Source organism: Sturnus vulgaris, chromosome 5 (assembly GCF_052056855.1).
Source record: "Sturnus vulgaris isolate bStuVul1 chromosome 5, bStuVul1.hap1, whole genome shotgun sequence".
Classification (NCBI taxonomy): domain Eukaryota; kingdom Metazoa; phylum Chordata; class Aves; order Passeriformes; family Sturnidae; genus Sturnus; species Sturnus vulgaris.
The window spans coordinates 25,379,068-25,399,898 of record NC_142247.1 but is presented as its reverse complement, the minus strand read 5'-3'; the positions used below and the strand labels follow the sequence as shown (position 1 = coordinate 25,399,898).

General features: G+C 36.5%; 1 long non-coding RNA gene across 3 annotated transcripts in view; it reads right to left on the bottom strand.

Moving 5' to 3' along the window:
• LOC148223592 (uncharacterized) overlaps positions 1-20,831 on the bottom strand; it is a 143,121-nt gene that overhangs the window by 54,003 nt on the left and 68,287 nt on the right. For 2 of the 3 annotated variants that reach the window (XR_015803827.1, XR_015803828.1), the window contains exon 1: positions 4,363-5,029. The exons of the other annotated variant lie outside the window; for it this stretch is intronic. This is a non-coding gene — a long non-coding RNA (uncharacterized LOC148223592). Of the gene's footprint in view, positions 1-4,362; positions 5,030-20,831 lie in introns of those variants that run through there. 3 annotated transcript variants of the gene reach the window in all.

The window sequence follows — 20,831 nt, the reverse complement described above, 5'->3', positions numbered from 1 at the left end:
TATACTTAATTTTTCTGTCTCTGAATCTAAGTATACAGGTCTGCACCATTTACAGAAAAAAACCTTATGAAATGAGATATAGCTTCTGGATAAGTAGTTAATATCAACAAAATTTCTTGAGAGTCATGGAAGAAGTAAGTAGGTCATGTTTCTAGTGATGAGCATTATCTAAACCATAAGAATGTCAGGTTTTGTTCTGAAGCAGGCTTTTCTATTTTATTAAACAACACAAAAACAACCTCATTTAAAAGTGAGAATCAAATAGGTCAGATTGAATTCAAATATGTCCCCCCATGCACGAAATTCTGTGAATTTAAGAGACTACCATCACTTAATCTGAACGTTTTGAAAACTTCTGTGCATTCCCCTCTATCTGCTTCAGTGTGGATAGGAGATATGAGACTCAACTTCTCAGCTTGAGACTTAAATCTATGATGATACATGTGGTGCTCTTTTCAGAACTCCAGATTCCTACACACTTCTATATTAAAAACCAATTATTGTGTTTTAAGTCATAGTGATTAGATTTGCTTGTTTATTCAGAAGATATGTTCCCTGTGAACAAATTAACTGGAGTGGAAGAAAATTGCTTTCTTGTTGACTTACCTAGACAACTCTTCAAAATTTTATTGAACATATAAGATTTTGTATTTATATAAATACCATCATTAAATTACTTTACAGTTTTGTAGAAAAGCTTGCACCGTTTTGCTTATATGAACTGCAAGTGAACTACTCTTGCCCTCAGCTCTACCCTTCAAACTGTTCCAGCCAACTTGAAAAGGAAGTGTGGTGCAGAGAGAAGAAACAATACAGATTTCTTTTTCAAGCAAGTAAATTCTAATTTTTCTCCCGTTTAAAAACAATGTCTCTAAACATAAGTTGTTAAGAGTACACATGCAAAACAGGGACACTTATCTGAACTTCCCCAATAAGCTGATAACAGGACTGTTGTTAAAGCAGTCAAATGTACTTATAGAGTTTAAGAAATGCTTAAGCAAGAAGAATTAATGTCACTACTAAAGTGACTCCCAAACCATTAAATTTTATCAAATGCACTTGACAGCTGTCAAAATGTTAAGCTTTAAAAATATCACTAAGCTTAGAACTACCTCCAGAGGATTTTGATTTTCTTATTAACGTCCCTGTCAGGATGACACAATCAACTTCATAATGATAATTTTCTCCTTTCCAACAAATTATTAGTGAGTAAAGGTATAAGACATAACACAATAATGAAAGAAAACTTGAATTAGAGTTTCAGACTTAATAAAGTGATCTGGCAAACATTAAAATACAACTGATCAGATTATCACAGGTCTCACACAGCGCCCACAGCTTGTTCCTGCAGAGTAATGACGATGTCTGGAAGGTAACAGGGATACAACAGTTTGATGGTGTTACAGCAGGATCATGGAGACAATGCTTGCACGATTACATTTTGCTCAGCTATTCAGTCATTCAGGTAGGGTGCTTAAGTAGACTGCTGACATGTGAAAACACTGCTTCTTTGAATATTCTAAGTGAAGCACTTATCCTGCAAATGTCACTGTTATTTTGATCATGGAGTTCACAAAACAGTGAAGGGCTAATGGAAGCTGCAAGTGAACTCTATGCAATCTAAAACAAACAAAAAGAGTCTCTGAATTATTATTAGCTTTCTACTTCACTAGATTACAGAGTTGCAGCACAGCACGACATCCTGCACCTTACTTAAAGCCTCATGCTAAAATAACAAGTTACTCTGACTTTTCTCCAGTTTTACTCAGTACATGTTATACTTCTACTAAAACACACAAAATTACCTCCTCACAATAGTTTTTATCAAGTCTGTCCCCATTCAAGGGAGAAACCAATTTTAAAGCACCTTCTCAAGTGAGAAATTTAGGAGGAAAATTTATTATTAAAAACTGTATCTATACAAACTGTTTCATCTAACACGTCACAGTTTTGTTCTCTGTATGAGTATTTCATCTTGATGCATATACACACTGATAAATCACATAAATTAAAAGGAATAGTCCTGATGGTCCATCCTTAACTGGTTTATTCACAACTACCTTACTCATAACATTGTATTTTTGGGGTTTGGAGGGGTTTTTTTTAGTATTTACAGGGGAATTTCTTCTAGATTAAAACCTGCCAGAAACAGATTCATTTGTACTCCCTTATCTTCATTAAATCCCTTTAGTCCAAGATGCAGAACCAGTAGTAGACAGATTTAATATACCAAAGACCACTCTACAACCAAAAGGAAAACTACATACCATTGGAAAAGACAAATATCTGTCAATGGAAAGGTAGGAACCAAGGCCCATTGCTGAACTTTCTGGCTGTAGTATGAAGACTATTTGAATATTATGTTCTCTGACTATGAACAAAACACAGGATTTGTGTTGTTGTTGTTTACAATGAGAACTGTGAGTGTTTGCTTAGGATCTAAAACTAGAATCAGTGGGACCTGAAAAAGATAATTTTTTGAAAGCTATTCTAAAATGGCTTGGGAAAAAAATAAAAATTGTTCCTACTGCCGGTGTAATTTGCAAGAGCTGTGGCAGAATTGTTTTGTTATTTCATGCTGTAGGACCCTAAGTGGAAGCCAGTGTCCCCCACTGAGGTACCACACAGCCTTATCTTTGCCCCCACACCCTACCAGACTTTCTGGCACAGGCTGGTCAGTCCCAGCCCCAGAGGAGTGGAAGTCTCCAAGTGCTGCCATCCCCAAGAGCTCCATCCACAACCAGCAGCTCAGTCCTCATCCTGACTGTTACGGAGACTGCAGACAAACTCACAGGAAACACTAAAACAACTAAGTAACAACCAGCTTGGCCTACATTTAATCCAGCAAGCTCTTAGTGGAAATTTCTCTAATAAAAAAGAAAAACTTGGAACTCTAATTTGGTGAAATGACCCAAATCAGTATTAGAGACTTTTTGCTTGCTTTGCCTTAAAGATTTCCACTGAAACTCTGGATGAGGATAATTTTCTGGCAGCATTAATGGCTGGGTACACAACTCCACCATACTGCAACTGCTCCCTGATAGATGGGGGCACAATTTGCTATAAGATTCCACTGGTGTTTTGTCAGTCAAGAAATCCATTGCAGTCCTGAGCAAAACCCCAAACCAATACACTTTAGCCAGAGATCTAAAAAGAATGAAAAGAATGAACGTATCAGTCACGAATGCTTCTTGTAAAAGAGAAAGAAGGATGTTTACATCAGTAGAAGAGGGGTGGCAGAGACTACAATTCAGATTGACATGACCAGATGCATGTGAAAGTAAGCAGATGAAAAGTAGAAGTAGATATAGCAAAAAACAATGCAGAAATAGACCATTAAAAGTCAATTAGAATCCCAAGGAGGAAAGACAGGCAATGAAGGAACAGATTGATAATTATATACTGCAAAATGGAACATTAGGTTAGCAAGATGATAATGCTGGATAGATGAAAAGGAAAACTGTTTAAAAACAGCAAGTCAACAACAAAAGAGAGAAAAACAAGGTAAGTTAAAAAGAAAATATCTGCAATATGTGAAAAATCTTCTGTGATTGATTTAGCATTTACTTTATTCATTTCTAGTTTTATACTTTCTCTAACTCACAGTATCACATACTTTGCTCCAGCAAAGAGGAAAGATAATGATCATCCCCTGTACAACAATCATTACAGCTGAATTTTTCTTTTCATCCTGAGAAGCCAGCGGTGTTGATCTCACACCTGTCACCTCCCTTCCCTGACACAAAGGTACCTATGCATGCAGCTTCACGCCCAGCCAGGTGAGTCTGAGCACCACAGCCAGGCACGGAGAGCTGCACGCTCAGCACCGGCGGGTTTTACAAACCCCAAACAAAACCAAACCAACATCACCACTGCCATCCCCCACAAGTTTCACAAATTTAACTCCCTCCAACTGCAGACTGTATCAGACATGCTAAATGCTCGTTTAGAATATGAGACCAGACAACAGGTTTGGAACAGGATAACACACTGCTGCAGTTAGTTAAGTTAGATTAGTTCAGCTGAGTCTTGAAAACACATTTGAAAATCCTGCACATTTTCCTTGCCAGCTGAAGATCTGTCAATAGAGGAATCATAAGCAGAAAAACAATTAGAAATTGAGTAGCTTTCTGTAAGATCTCTGTCCAAATACATCTCCCTGGCCTTATCCATTATCCATTTCTGTGTAATAAAAAGCACTGGAATAAGAACTACGTGTATTCCTGATGAGTTTGTCACAAATTAAGTTAAATTGGGCTGTCTATGTCTCATCTCTGGCCTCGTTTTCAGTACTAACAGCCTTCCTCAATGACCCTGACCATCACCTGCTATGTCCTGTAGCCCAAGGTCACAAACACTCACCTGGAGCTTGACAGCTGGCATCTGGGAACAGTGGACCCTTAAAGGAGCAGAATTGGTACCTCTGTTCTTTAACAGTCTTCAGAAACTTTGTATCCAGCCTTCATAGGAGCAGAATGAGGTAATTATATTTAAAGTGGCCAACAGACTTCCCCTTGGCTGCTTCCCCTGGCCAGGAGCTGTTGACAAAAAAATCTCATCCAAGCATTGAAAGCAAGTTTATCCTCAGACTGCAGTAACATTATCACAAACAGAGTCATTGTGGGATCGCCTACTTGACAGACTTGCGCAACAAGCAGGAGTCGTTTGCTTCTTTCAGAGCTTCCTTTACAGCTTTGGGCCGTAACTCTTCCTGAGAACTCGGATAATGTCAGGTGTGTTGTCTGCAGTGGGCTACAGGTGACAAACAGGATGTGACAAAAATTTGTGTTTTCTCGCATAGTAGCCCATCTAATGCCAAAACCACATGCACTTCCAATCTGCATCAGGCTGGGCAAGCAACGAAAATGGAAGAATCCAGGATCCTAAAGAGACTTTTGACAGACAGTGTATTTTTGGCAAATGAACATCTGAAGAAGAGTACAAACATTTTGATACTACTCCAAAATAGCTCAAAGTCTGTCTTGAGAAGTATCAATAACAAAGAGCAAAATCCTCCAGAACATAAAAGCTGTTGACAAAACTGTCAGTGCTGTGCAGCATTTGACAAGAAGTACAAGAGCCAGCCTGGAGCTTAGAGGGAAGAAAATGAAATTCACCACCCAACCCACAGTCACCTAACACTCACCCCTTAACCTGGAACCAAGCCTGACCCTCACCACTGCCCTGCCCATGCACAGACAGTAAAATCCAGCAGACACATTACACAGGCAAAACTGTCCTCACAACCAGACCTGGATACAAAACCTTAATAAAAGATTGAGCATTCACCTTATACTAACATTACCAGATGAAAAACAAAACCTATTATCCTTTAAAGAGAAAATACTTTTCCTTCTTGAATTTTAGACTGAAATACATGTAGAAAGAAACACTATAGAAGAACACACTTCTTTGAATACCATTTCTGATTTGAATACACATTCATTCCAGAAACATAAAGGAAAAGTTCATTTCATCCTTCTGGTCAATGACAAAAAAAGGGAACTGTCTAAATGAAACCTTATTTGCATTACAACTGTTAACAAAAAATACATTTTTGGCCATTGTTAATAAGCAAAAAGTCCCAACTCTTTCTTTGTAGGTCACTCTTTTCTCTCTTTTTATTAGAAAAGTGAAAATAGATTGGAGTGGAAAACAAAAATAGGAAAACCAAAAATTAAATAGCAATTTTCTGCTATTATCATCAAATTATAAAGATTAGTTTGAAAAAAAAATCTTCATTGTTAAAGACCACTAGGAAATGAAAAATTGCAACCAATTGTATAATGATATCCACTAATCTCCTAAGATTCATAAATTAATTCAATACATTCATCCTCTCAGTATGAACCTATTCTGCTGCTGCTTCTTAATAACTACTAGAATAAACATAATAAATTCACTTAAAATTTCATCTACAAATCACACTCTACTATATCTTCATTTTAAATTTTTGGGTTTCTAGAATATTCAAACTATTTCATAGCATTTCTATATAATGTTTTTATTTATCTCAAAAGTCCTGCAAAACCAGAGATTTAGTGAGGGGAAAAAAACTTCTACATTCTTCTCCCAATTAAAGTTCCCAGTCATTTACAAAGATTTTTTTTATTCCCCTCATTCTATTTTTTTTTCCCCAGCAAGGCCTACTAGAGATAAATCTCCTACTGCTCTGTTGGAAAATAGAATATATTGAAAAGCTGATTGAAAATTATTGCTGTGCTATAGGATGTGGTTTATTTTTAGGTGATGATAGTTTAGCCCTGGAGTTTCATTCACATAGGATTTTGTCCACTTGAATTTCTAGAACTGGGGTTTATTTTGGTTTGTTGTTAAAATGAAGCAGCTACCTTGCTTCCATAGCCTAAGTAACATATAGTTGAGTCACAACATGAGCTTCTGTTTGACTTCCTAGTTGAAAGGAGTTTGGGGAGTCTAACATTAGCCTCTTTTGGTGACAGAGAGAAGGGGGAAGAGAAGAGGTTGCTTTAGTTTGTCATCATTCATATGACAGAACACACTCAAATAATGTCAAATTTTTATGCACCTCTGAGAATTGCAATGTTACGGTTTACAACTTAATTTAGTTCATCATCATACTAAAAGACTCAAAGTAATTGGTTTTGTATAGAAAACTAACAGGAATACAGACTTTTGAAATACAAAACTTTTGATTTAATAATGTTCAACAATGTTGAAGTACAAAGGGACTTCAAGATTTTAGCTGAACAATAACTTTGACTCTATTAAACAGATAAGAATAATATTGATTGAGAACTAAAATTCCAGGCAAGTCTGTTGCCAAATTCTGAGTAACCGAGAAGAAAGCACCAGAGGAAAAACTTGCCACAAACCTTGAAAGATATTTTAACGTCCCTTATTTATAGATAAGGAAATGATGCACAGATGTTATACCCAAAGAGGATATGTACTTAACTGAGAATAAACATCCAGAATTAGCAAGCTCACCTCTGAATAGATATATTGCAGAGAAGCACTCAACCCACACCTGTGTAATTGCATCAAGCAGATATCTTAGGTAACAGGCTTGTTGCTAGGATTCCTCAGGATCTCTCTCAATGTGCTCCTCACTCTTTCAAGCCAATGATTTGTCTTAGGATGCTTTCAGAGAGAACTTGCTTGCCCTGTTTGAATGGAGATATTTTTAGCTCACAGACACATTTTGGATAGACATTTTTTCCTACGTAAATTCTTTCTATGTGTTTCTGCTGAACTGATGTTACGGCTCTGGTGCATAATGCCTCCTGTTTTTGCCATTATGGTGACAATGGAGGGCAATAGAGATGTTTTACAGCATTTAATGCAGGCAAATTAGAGTTAACTGGCAGTAGTGGCACTACAAAGACTAAAAAGGCAAAGCAAAACAGCTACTGCATGATTCAGCTGTTCAAATATCTTGGTTTTACCAAAACTTGCAAGCCTAGTACAAAAAGATGGTACCTGTGCACGGCTGGTGTGCTGGAATCACACCATTGCTCCAAACAGCAACAGCATCATGTACGAAAGATTCCCATTCCTGGAGCTGTGTGAGAAACTTGCCACGACCCATGTTAACAGAGACATATAACACACTTCCAAGATAGTGTGTTCACTGTTAGTAAGCCACATGAGATCTTTGGTTTATTTTACAGACATGCCAAAGTTATTGCTTATGTGAATGCCATTATATTGGCTGCTAAGTGGCCTTCTGCACCTCTCCAAAACCACCAGTTCCACAGGAATGCCAGCTGTTCTCCAGAGACACAAAGTAGTAACACTCAAACATGACAAAAAAGGAAGGGGCACAAACACCAATGTGAGTCACACAAAGTTGGCCACACCATCTTACAAAGGAATCCTAGTATTTACCCACTGTTATTTTTGTTGTATTACACCATAATTAGGCAGTGTGCCTGCCCAAACATTTAATGGGATCCCTGCCTTGACATATGAACATATACTCCAACACCCAACCACAATTGCTGTTCTCTTTGTGTTTTCTGTATTACTAGCAGAGCATCTGCCATTCTGCAGAGCACTAGAGATCTGTGAAAGGTGCTATGCACTCTAAATCCCTGTTTATTGCTCTTCCAGCAATTCTAGGAGGATAAAAGATATTTCTCTCTTTACATGCTTCTTGTTGCAGGTCAGTTCTTTCAGATTACAGATCATCTAACATTTTAAGTACTAAGCAAGAATTTTTCACAGTCTCTATGCTCTCATTCTCCACAATATAAAACAAAAACTGTTGTCCTAGACACCATTGTCTTTCTAAATTAGTAATATACGGAGATCTCCAGGTTGTATGTTAACTATAATTTATCATATTTCTAACAATATAGTTAACTTTTCCAGAAATACCCCATCAAACAACCTGATAAAACTTTTTAGATGACATATGCATGTGTCAAGGACTTAAAAAGGATGATATGACAAGTTATTATTATTATTTGATTCCAAATTAGTTTTAATCTTTGTTTACGTGAAAGATTTTAAAATATTGGGAACAAATTTATTAGCCTAGGCTTTCACATTGCCCTGGATTAACAAGAGATTTTACCAACTCCCATTTTTAAATTTTGTGATGTCATTTACTTTATATACTGCATTACTGTGCCTTCTTTTCAGCCTGGATCTTTACCAGTTTTGTATTTTATTGTGCTTTTTATCTGCCATAAGATTGTCTTCAACATTTCTAATTATGTCTTTTTCCCTCTGGATCTCATGAGTTCCTGACTAGCCATCCTAACAGTATTCTGCAAGTGGAAGTCTTTTTTTCTCCATTAGATAGGTATAGATAAATCCTGCTATTTATCTCAATGGTCGACATAGTAAGTACATAACTGTTGTTTTATCTGTTTAAAATCCAAACTCAAACTGAAAACTACATCAGAAGACAAGAGTAAGATCAGTATATAATAACTTCCTACCCCTAGCAGCATATTCTTTTGCTATCTAGAAAATAATTAGCACAACATAACCACACATTTTTTGTCTAATAAACAAATGAGTTTCATAGGAGAAAATAAATTAGATCATGAAACATTAGCCACTGCATAATTACAGTTTTTATGTGATGAAGTGCTTTAGGAGGACCTCTGATTTGCTACTCCTTGTCTGAAGCAGTATAATCACACAAGTTATATAAAAACCTGGGGCAATTCAAATTACTCATCTATGTTGCTGGAGTTTTGGGGTGGTTTTTGTACATACTTTTCAAATTATAACACTGGTAAACGACCATTTCGAATAATTTTTTCCCCGAAAAAAGACACACAAAAGAATAAAACCCACTTAGAAAAATGAACTCACGGGTATTGTCTAGTTACCTAGTTAAAAAGTCCATGCACAGCATGAACTTAATACTTAAGTATTAAATACATACAAAACATTTGTAAAAGTTAACTTATGTCAGGTAAATCAACACATCTAGTTTTTATGATGACCTTTTGCACATGCACTTTTGAAAACATTATGTTTACAAGCACAACATGGGTTCAAATAGGCCATGAAATACAGTATCCTGAGTACAAAACCAGTTTTTAAACAGACACTAATTAAGTGGTTATCACTCAGTGTTGAGACTGTGCCAAAAAGCAATGCAAAAGTTGACAGCAAAGATAACAGCAAAATAGCCTGAGAATAAAACTCGATATTCCTCTTCACAGTTCCCTGCTAATAAAAGCATTAACTTAAGAGCACATATGAAGGGAAGTGAGGACCTCCTGCTGCCTCTCTGATACAGTGTTGGTGGCAAATGGGCAATTTCCATACATGTGGCAATTTATTAGTGTTACAACCCATACCCAAATGCCTTGAGGCACTGAAGTGCCAGTCAGGAGAGCAGCATCAGCATTAACATATCATTATGGAAGAAACAGCAAAAGGGAAAAGGGGAAAAAAAACCCCTCTGAATGAATGCTTCAGTGAAAGTTTCTTTGTAGACATGTTTTTTAGAGGCAGGATCTGAAATTTCATGCCCTCAGAGGCACAGTGCAATTCACTATTTTATGAAATACTAAGCCAAGGCAGTAATCCTTCATTTCCCTATGACCATTCCTCTGAGTTTGCAAATAGCCAGATTCATCCAGAATTAAGCAAGCTGTAGTAAAAGTAAATAATCTTGTTGTAAAAGGAGATGCATGTTTTAAAAAGAAACCAAGTAAGTTTGCAAGACAGGGGATTGGACTCAATAACATATAGGAGCTCATGAATAATTCAGAATATCCTGTGCTTCCCTTAGTAAGAAAAACACCACAGGAAAGAGATCAGTTGTCCCCTCTGTTCATTTATCACATTGTAATGTCTGGGAAGTGCTTACCTTTCTCTTTTTAATGCACAACTCCAGATGATATTAGTAAGACCCCAAAATATCCATCCTACTTAAATATAGACTCTTGAATTCCAGGACACACTGTAAAATGTAAATTCCCTTTGTTACGAAAGCTAGATCTTTTTATATATTGCCAACTAACCGTGTTAAAAGCAGCATCTAATATTACTACAGGTAAGAGGAGGTACACTGTTAAAACTTTTAGAAGTTGATCTAGATTTTCAGTTTGTTCACTTCATGTAATTGCTAACTTGACTATAAATAAGTGGAGTTTTTTTTCTGTGAAAAACACCTAATCAACTTCCAAACCTGCTCCCCACTTGAAAAGTAATTGGGTAGGGGAAAACAAAACAAAAGCACAAAAAAGACAATATCGATTTCAAGTTCATTAAGCATTTCTTCTGCTCAGGAGCCAAACAGACTATTTTACTTCTTGAGAGAATGTTTCTGCCCCCTAAATTTCATCCTTTAGTTTTATTCTGGATCAAAACCAAAATAAATATGCACATACATCTCTTTGCATATGCTTGGAGTTTTATGGTTTACTGGACTTTAAAGACCAATCACATTATCTTCTAAATTGCTCATTCTAGGCCATATACCTCTCAAATATACTTTTTCTTCATGGGACATGTGCCTGGATTTGTGCTGTGCAATACCCCAAAACACAGTCCTTGCCACTTCCTGAACCTTTTACTGGTTAGCAACACTCCATCACGTTTTCCTAGAACAGATACATCCATATACCCAATGGCTGATAGATGATTCAAAAAGTAAATGTCTTTCCTCTGCACTTTCTAAAGCAAATATCAGGTGGCTTTCACTGCTGTATGATTCCTACTGGTTCAGCACACAAATCCAACTCCATATCTATTCCAATATTTCTATTGCTTCCTAAATACCAAGCCTGTTGGACGAAGCTGTGCTAAAGAGAGCTGTAACAAGCATGGGCACAGGTATACCCCAGGAAAAACACTAATAATTACCACGTGTTCACCCAAGTCTTGGTGCATTTTCAAGGGAGACTAGTTTTATGGTCAACATACAGAATATCCAGTCCTGTAATGTTCCCAAAATTTCCACATGCATTTTTCACGTGCAAGAGCAGTATCTAGAATGTCTAGGCTCCCTACCACCCCTGCTACTGCCTACAGTGCAATTTTTGAGGAATGAGTTCTTATCCATTAAGTATTAGGACACAGAAAAAGCAAAAATTTGTGCTCTGAGGAATCTGGCAAATGAGCAGTAAATATTTACCAGCTGCTAAGATCAGCTGGCTGTTTTGAATTTAATCTAAGTATAATTAAACAAACAAACAATCAAGCTATTGAGATTGGATTTAACAGTGTGGAATAAGACCGTTCAAACATTCTTCCATTTTAAAATTATACCAGCGTTAATGATAATCAATGCAAATTCTTTCTCTTATTGCTAGACAAGTATTAATTTTTGGTTAACTAACAACACCACAATAGCTTCATAAATCATTGCCAGATATCTGTAAGGATGCCATCTGAGAAGCATTTCATTTGTAAAAGTTTGCTGTCATAACATTTAAATGGTTTGTCAAAACAACCTTGTCTCTAAAGGAATCATGGCTTTGTTTAAATGAACATCAATTCTTCATTTAGAAAATATTTCCTAAATGACAACTGTCAATTTTTGGCTTGGTTTCTTAAATTGGACTTTTGCCTAAAGCATTTTATTTATTTAGGAAAAAGTCTTAGTTTTAGTTCTTCCTTTCTTAAAAAAAATTTAAGCATTTGAAATTTCAATTGCAAATCTCAATTTTAAGGTTTTCATACTGCAAGTCATGCATTACTGGAAGGAGAGGAGCTGAGCTTTGAACAAATCACAAGTTTTTTCAAATTTATGCAGGAGTTAAATAGATGCTATAAAAACAAAACACCATAAGGTATCCTAATCCTTTCAACTATTAAATTCCAGTAGTATTTCAGGCTTCCTCTAGACATGAAATGCTGGTAAAACAAACCAAAACAAAATTCTCAACTACTCTAGGTTAGTGTTATAAGAGATATAACCATCATTTTTATAGAAATCTGAGCCTGTTGAAATAATAAAGACTAAAATATCTTTTCCACAGCTGTGGAAGACCTAAACCTTTCTAGTATGTATGTGAAGTAAATTTGTACATATGTTATGCCTAGGATTACAAATATAAAATAGTACAGTACAGGACAAGAAATGGCACTTAAATTCCACGGCAGCTAAATCCCCAGCACAATAGCCCAAACCTTCTACCATCTCACAGTGCCTGACTACTGAGGATTCTCCTACACAAAGTTCAGGAAAACTGTTTTTAACAAGGGAAATTCTGAACCAGCATGATCTTATAGCATCGACCATGCATTTTGCTTCTCAGTTTTTTTCCTTAAGATTTTTTTGGTGACTCATTGCAATTATTTACTTATAGATTTCCTGATTATAAGTATAAAGATTTAAAAACCCCAAGGATATTTAAAATCTTCCTCCCAAAAACATATGCATATTCATTCTCTTTCCAATTCCTGTTTTTATTTTTAAGCCAACAAATTTCTTATGTAATACTGGATGGAGGCTGGAAAAGGAGACAAAAAAAGAAACATGCTCAAGTTTCAGTGCTGAGAACCAGGCTCAGTGGCTTAGTATTTAATTTTTGTCTGTTACTGGATAGTAATTTTGCTAAGTCTTCAAGAAAAAGAAAAGACAAAAGCAGGTTAAACATCAAGTGAGACAGTGATAAAGACCCATTCTATCCAATTACAAAGCTAAATCCAACAGGTCGTCAACCAATCGACTCAAAAAAAGCACAGGGGGTTAAAAGGCTGATGTGTGGAATGTAAAAGGGACAGTAAGCAGAAATAAAATGGCATGAGGAACAGACTGCACACAGTTGGAAAAAAAACCATGATACAGCTCAAACGGAATCTGTTTTAACAGAAAATTAATCAAATATTTCTTCCCAGTTTCTAAAGACCACAACTGAAAAACCACAAACATGTCTCTGACTGTGTGGTAACACAGTGTCCTAAGAATTAAGAAGCTGTTAATTCAACACTCAAGATTAGTGTCATACTATAAAGTTGATGTTTGATATTTTTCTTGATCACACGGGTTTCCAAGCTCAGCTAAGAAGAAAGGAGATACACAGATAGATCATCATTGCACAGAAAACCTTATATTAATGGTCTCTGGCTGGGAGGTGAAAAAGATGTAGACATTACATGTGTGAATGAACCCCAACACTAAGAGAGAGAAGAAACTATAAAATACATGGGCTGAGAAAGAGAAAACACATTGTTGTCTACTGCACTTGCTGCCTGGCATTCCTGTGGTTAGGCTGGGGAATATTGTCATATACTGAATACAGAAAACTACATGGATGCAGTACTTACAAGAATCTGGTTTCCTAGAAGTGAGCTAATTAGCTCCTGGGTACCAATGATTCAGGTTCCAATACAGCTTTTAATTTCATTCTATCTCCATCCTAGGAGACACCCAAAAGCCATCTGGGTTAAGTCCTGGCTAGCTTGCTCTAGGTGGCTCTGCTGGAGCAGGGATGTTGGACCTGACGACCTCCAGAGATCCCTTCCATGATCCTCTGATGAAGAAGTCACACTAATGAGAAGAAATTAAACCTGTGTCACTGTGAGACCTCTGAACACATCTTTCTTGAGGGCTTTAAGCCAAGTCCAGCTTATCAGCCGAATCCAAACTTATGAATGCTGCTGAGAACCATCATCATGAAGAAAACTAGAAGGGAGGTTCTTGCCCAGCTGCTCTTTTGTCTGGGGCTGTACCACTGGCTCCTCTGACTGCTGCACCACAGCTGTATCTGTGCCTGCTCTCCCACCACCCTGGTCTTCACCCTGGCCCAGACCTTCTGGCTCAGCTTCAGACATGTCCCAGTTCACCACGGACTTGCTGGGAGATCCCTGCTCAGATTCTGGCCCTGACCACTGCCTCCAGCCCAACCCCAGGCCTGACTCATCACTCAGTGCCCTGGCTCCTTGTTGTGATGGTCACCTGCCTTGTGACAGTGGGGGGCCCCAGCCAACCTTCACTGGTGCAGCAGTCAGATCTTCCTGCCCCATAGCAACACCAGCATAAAGGCAAAGTCATTTAATCAATAGGGAAAAATGAAGAAAAATCAGTGGCGTATTGGTACTAAATGTTAAAGGTACAGGAACTGAGAGGACAAGCAAGTCAGTATTTCTATTATTTATGCTACAACCATTTGAGATAGTACAACTGTATCTGCAAATACAGTAGGAATTCTCAGGGCATGGTAATATATAATAAGGATAATACAACTTGCAATAAAATAAAATATAAATACAGAGGACAAAAGAATGCCAGATTTATCTGGTAATGCTACCAGAAATGCAAGATAATAGCATATGCTGTATTTAAATAAATACTTTATTTGAAGTCTGAGGGAGTCTAAAATACTCCAAAGACTATAAGCAAATCATAGCAAAAGTATAAAACTGGCATTTCTTGGCATGTGTAGGTGTCGACAGCCAATGTCACAGTAAATAGCAGGGGAGGAGAAAAAAATATCTGGTTGAAACATCATTACAACCTCATATTTTAAAGGCTCCCTTTGATCCTTAGTGCCTCTGTAAAAAGAAGAAAAAAAACAGAAGGCAGCAAGTATTTTTTCATTAGAGAAATAAAAAAGGGGAAGTTCTGAGCTTCTTCCAGAGTAAACTTCAGTTCTTAGTGAATTTAGTTCCTTGGGAAAATATATCAAGTTCACTCAGATGGAACTGGTGGAGAGAAACGGAAAAAGATATATTCCTACAAGCTTCAAAAAGAAAATATTTCTTTTACCTGCATTGGCTTGGTATTTGCTCAAAATACAGCAACGATGAGGAAAATGATGGTACTACTGAACTTCAGACCAGCCTTTATTTTAATGCAATAAAATTAAACAGAAAAGCCAATTAGGAAAAATGATGAGCTCTTGCTTTTATTACAAACAGCTTTTGTTCCATTTTTTAAGAACCTGAAAACTTTGTCAGCTGTCAAATTTCTAAGACACAACAACTTCGGGGAGTTTTCTGCCCTCATAACCTGCTGTAGGCATGAACTCTGTATGCCTTCCAGAATTAATACCCAGGAAAGTATTAGTGTGGTCCTAGCCCAAACATCACTTAAATTTTTCATATTAATTTGATTTTATATGTTGTATTTTAAATGTAGATTTTTTTAAATCCAGTATTTAAATACATGGTCAAACTTCTAAGCAACAAGGGAGTCAGGTTTCAGAGGTAATTGTAAATACCCATGCCAAGCCTGTTAACCCCATGCCACCCCTGGCCAGCCCACAAGTAGCTGTCTTCATATTCTTCTCACATCAGGAGCATATTTCAGTAAAGGGGGAACCATTATTTTTGTGGCTTTATGTGCCATTTCTAGGTTTTGGCAGAACTTCTCTGAACTCAAAGCTTCAAAGAAGATTTTCATGAGTCAAGAAAAACAGTGAGACAGAGACAATGCCTCTTTCCCTGCACTGTTCCAGGTATTTTTCAACAGATCTTTAGTAAAAGATTTCTCTGACACACTTTCAGCGGTGCATCACCTTCTGACATTTGACTAGATGCCCTATAAAACCTCTACTAGTGAAGGAAGAGGAATGTAGAAAAAATCAAGATACCAACATCCAGAAAACAGAGCTTTTTTTTTTTTAAAGACTTTTAAAAATCTTCTAACTTCAAAGATATCTTTGTAATTCACTTTTGAAAGCCTGAAATGTCCTACAGTTGGTATGCAGAAGGCATATGCACAGCATATGAAAGAGATTCAACACCTTTATTTTTACAAAATAAACAGACTAGTTCTTCCCTTTGTGGGGGAGCCTTCTTTCTACCCAATTCAAATAGGACTGCACTGGGGAAAACACGACAAGCAGAACTTCACATAGTCCCACTCAGAAGCTAAATGCAACTTGCCTAATATGACAAAGAAGCTACTACAAGGCTTGAAGTTCTTGTGCTTGGGCCAACTCAGATTGTATCTTAATTAAGAATCAAACTATTAAGAGCAAACAAACAAACATCACCACTAGGAGACAGCTAAAATTCCCCTCTCTATCTGAATACTAGTGCCAGAACTAAGAAAGTGTGGAAATGGAAGCTGCTGCCAGACATGCAGTTTCTCTCTCCTCACTTGTAGACAGCCTGGTAAAAAAAGAATAGCAAATACACCAGCCAGAGAGAAAACGGGATTGTGGCCATCTTGGAGTCAAAAGAGCTTGGCTGGTTTTTGGTTTTCTTGGGTGGGGTTTAGGGTATTTGGAGGTGTTTTTAATCACTACGCATCTATGTTGCTCAAAGCTATCAATTTAATCTTATGGAATGAAACAGGTATCACTGCATTTCCCACTCATGATCCAAATTCATAGATGATTCTGAACTACAAATATCCCAGAGACAAGGAGGAAAAAACCAAAAACAAAACAGGTCCAGCATAGTCTAGAACTGGCTAGCAATGTGCAACTGTGTGGAAATCAAAACATTTTTATAATCTCTGCTTTTCTAAACATTACCAATTGGCAGATGTTCTCCTGATCTGTAAAGTGTATCTTTCATATTACTGAAAAATAGAGATTTCTATTTTCCAGCTGAGTGAACTGGAAGACTTGCAAAGTTTCTGGGTAGAATAGTGGTAAATTTTAAAAAGACAAACTATTGCATCTCTTATCAGCCATTTGAATTTGCTAACTAACATGCAAGTAAAATTCATTCCACCACATTCCCAACATGATCCCACGGATCCTTCCCAACAACACCTTGACGAAATAAAACTCCCCCAAATTCATGACAGTAGAAAATTTTCAAACGACAGATAGCCTTACATATTCCTTAAAATGTATATTATATGAATTTCACTCATTTTTAGGTTGGATCACACTCACATCACTGAAGACTAAATATGGCCTTTAGCTTTTAAAATAGTTTTGGCTGGTAACTGCATTAAAGCTGAAAACTTGAGTGGGAAGGTTCTGCAGAGACACCTGCCTGAAAAAGTTATCACAGAAGTACAGAGTAAGCAGTGCTGAACAATAAAAAACTTCAAATACACATTAAGTATTATCCTTAAACACAAATCTCACATAGAGGATTACAAATAATCCCAACAGACTGACTAAAGCTTTATTCCAAACTAATCCTAAGTATTTTCTTCTTATATGGATACAGCCCTGTAACCGTTTATATCCTTTAAAGAAAACTTTAGAGCATTTATCCCAAATAGGGGTATCAAGATAGAAAAGCAGTGAGGACCTGGCTTAAGTAGCAAAATGGAACAAGTAGCAAACAAATCTCTCATATACACCTACAGTACAATACAGGCATGAGATACACTAATCCTGTGCATACATTCTCTACAGCAGTGAAAATGGGACTATCCATAACTTTCCTCTGCCATCTGTGAATTCTAGTTTATGGAGATTAGTCATGCTGTTAATCCTCTCCACCAGAGTTTCTTTTCACCATCTCACCCATGGGAAAGAAAACAAAAACAACAAAAAACCAAAAACCCCAAAACAAAACAAACAAAAAAACCCCAACAAAAACAACCAAACCAAATTTAAAAAAAAAACCCAAACAAACAAACAAAAAAAACCCCCAGCAAACAAAACCCAAACAACAAAAAGAGCAATGTAGCCAAGAGAAATGGGCTGTTCTGCAAGATATAGTTTTACTACAAACTGCTCTCTGGAGAGAGAGGAATTGAGAGGTCACTGTGAAGAGACTTCCCAAAATGTTACCCATCAAGAGATTTTTTTCCTGCACCATTCTTGGTTACTCTCCTAAACTAAAATCATATTTTCTATATTTTCTATACTTACTGTTACACTACATCCCAGATTTCCCAAGGTGATGCTGCTAGGTGCTAGGAAAAAAAAAACTGTGCTGAAATAAAAGTTGTGGCAGGTAAGACTTCTCAGTTTGGCACAATGATACTAAAGAGTATAGAATTTAATAAAAAGGAATGGCTCTTCTGAAATCTCATTAGAATCTGTGACTTATTTATAAGACGTAGAACATGCAATATCTCTAAATAATACTTAATATACCTGCATTTGAATTTACTATTAAACGGTTAATGAAGAAGGCTGGCTTCATCTTCAGCTTGGTAAATTTATGACATTTTCCAGTTGTCACAATATAGTAGAAAGCATTTATTCAGTTCTAAGCAGTGCAAATAAACAATATTTCCTGCCATTTTCTAGCAAGACATGCTACCAGCTGTCACCTTGATAATGTAAATACATGCATGCGACCTAGACATACAGAGACAGAAAAAGAAGTCTAAATTTCTATAATTAATATTGTTGAGGGGTTTAAAATATTTCTTGATTTAAAAAAAATAACTGTTCATTGCCTTGTTAAATATGTCCTCTGAGGTGATCTTTAATTTTTAAGCATTGACAAAAACTAAGAACTTAAGAAGAAAAAATTCAGTTGAAGAATTGCTTTTCACTGCCACCTTCTCAGCTCATAGAACTTCCTGTCTGCAACTTCTCTCTCCCTCCCCCCAATTTCACAAAATCTACTTAGTTACAGATTACTTTATGGGATAATTACCCTTTAAAAGCTTAAACCAGATGCGTCTTCTATACTTCATTATTTACCACACACACAGAGATCAGCAGTGACCTTCAGGGTTGAATGCATGAGGAATGCACAGCCTCTAAAGTATCTTACAAATATACTAGCACTGGTATCTCAGGCACACATAGCACACATATTCAGATTGCTACCAGAAGGAAAATCTACCTTTAGGATTGAGTAGTGAAAAATTTTAAAGCATCTTATGTTTTCTGATCTTCTAGAATACAAGTCAGTAGGACAACATATTACAGAATGCCCATCAGATAAATAGAGCAATAAATTACCAAAATATTTTATATAAAAGCTAGTTCACTATTTTATTACCACTTAGGACTAAAAAGAGAGAATTCTTACAGGATCACTTAATACTCCTACAGATTTGTATTAGCTTTCCTTGGTCATAACAATTCACCTACCTGCAAGAGATTAAAAATTACTCCCAAAACATTTGATATCCCACAGCATCATGCAGTGCTTAAAGGCATTTTCCTCCAGATGTATTTCCTGGGCATATTGCAGTTTTTGCTACGATGTACAAACTTTTTCTAAGTTCCCCTCAAATTCTGACATCACTTTCTTCACCTAAGGTCCCTTAGGCATAAAACAGAATTGCACTGAATCTACACTTTAAAATTAGAATTTATAGAATTAATGAGTCACATTTTTCTCAATGTTCAGTATTTTTCTATCATTATGTGGAAAAGTATTCACAATATTTGTCACCACTTTTAACAAAAAGTACATAAAAATATTAGCTAGTAGCTAGGAAATAAACTGAATATCACCCATGCTGCTGAGGTGAGGTTTTAAACTCCATTTAAAAATATAAATTCATGCATGTTACTATATTAGAACATAGAAATATAGAGATAACATATGAAAGGCCTCTTGCCTAGGGACTGACCTTTTCAGGCTTATTCCAGTACTTTACTTGCTCCTAGTTTGTTCAGTATTCCTTTCCCAAGAGCACATTAATAATAATAATAAAAGACGGCTAACAGGTTTGATAGCTGATTTAGAGGTTCAGATTCTTTACTGCAGCAATGAGATGGTTTTTAAAAAGGCAAAATGCCAGTCATGAGATTCTACCAGGCTATTGGTAAACTACTGACAGCAGCACTACAGCAAATCAATCAACAATGCAAAAAGCTGACAAAGAAAGAAGAAAATAAAGGCTTGAACAACTTTGCAGTTTACAGGCTTTTGTTGACAAATTGTGCTGCCTAATGACATTTTATCTTGCATTACAGGAAAATTCCAGATTTTGATGCTAGAGCAGGTCAACACAATCTAAATAAATTTCAGATTTAGGACTATATACAAAAAAAAAATTAAAATATTATTTTCAGACACACAAGAAGGTATAAAGAGAATCACATTTAATAACAGAAAGAGCTATTAAAAGGGGCTTTTAGAACAAAATAATTTTGGCAATATCTTTTCCTCTTTTTTCAGGTTGCTATTATTTGCATTAAACTTCAAATATTGTTGGAAGATAGAAATATCTCAGCTAGGGCTAATTGACTTTGCCTCAACGTGCATAAAAACTCACTAGATCAAATGACAAGCAATCGGTGGTATTTTTCATTTGAAACAGCCCTCAGTAAGCCTCGTTTATAAACAAACAAGACACAACATTATTAATTTATTAATGGACTCAGTGTAGTATATAATGGCATCATTAATACCAAAGTCACTTCTGTTCATGTAACTAATCAGAATTCCAGGAGGGGGAAAACTAATATGACAAATGTTTGGGAGAAAATATGGAAACCATGTATGTTGAAAAGCAACTTTTTAAAGTGCCTGTTGAGGCCAGTGGCTGACAAAAGTCCCAACGAGGAGCGGCTGCACTCAGCTGTCCAGAGGGAACG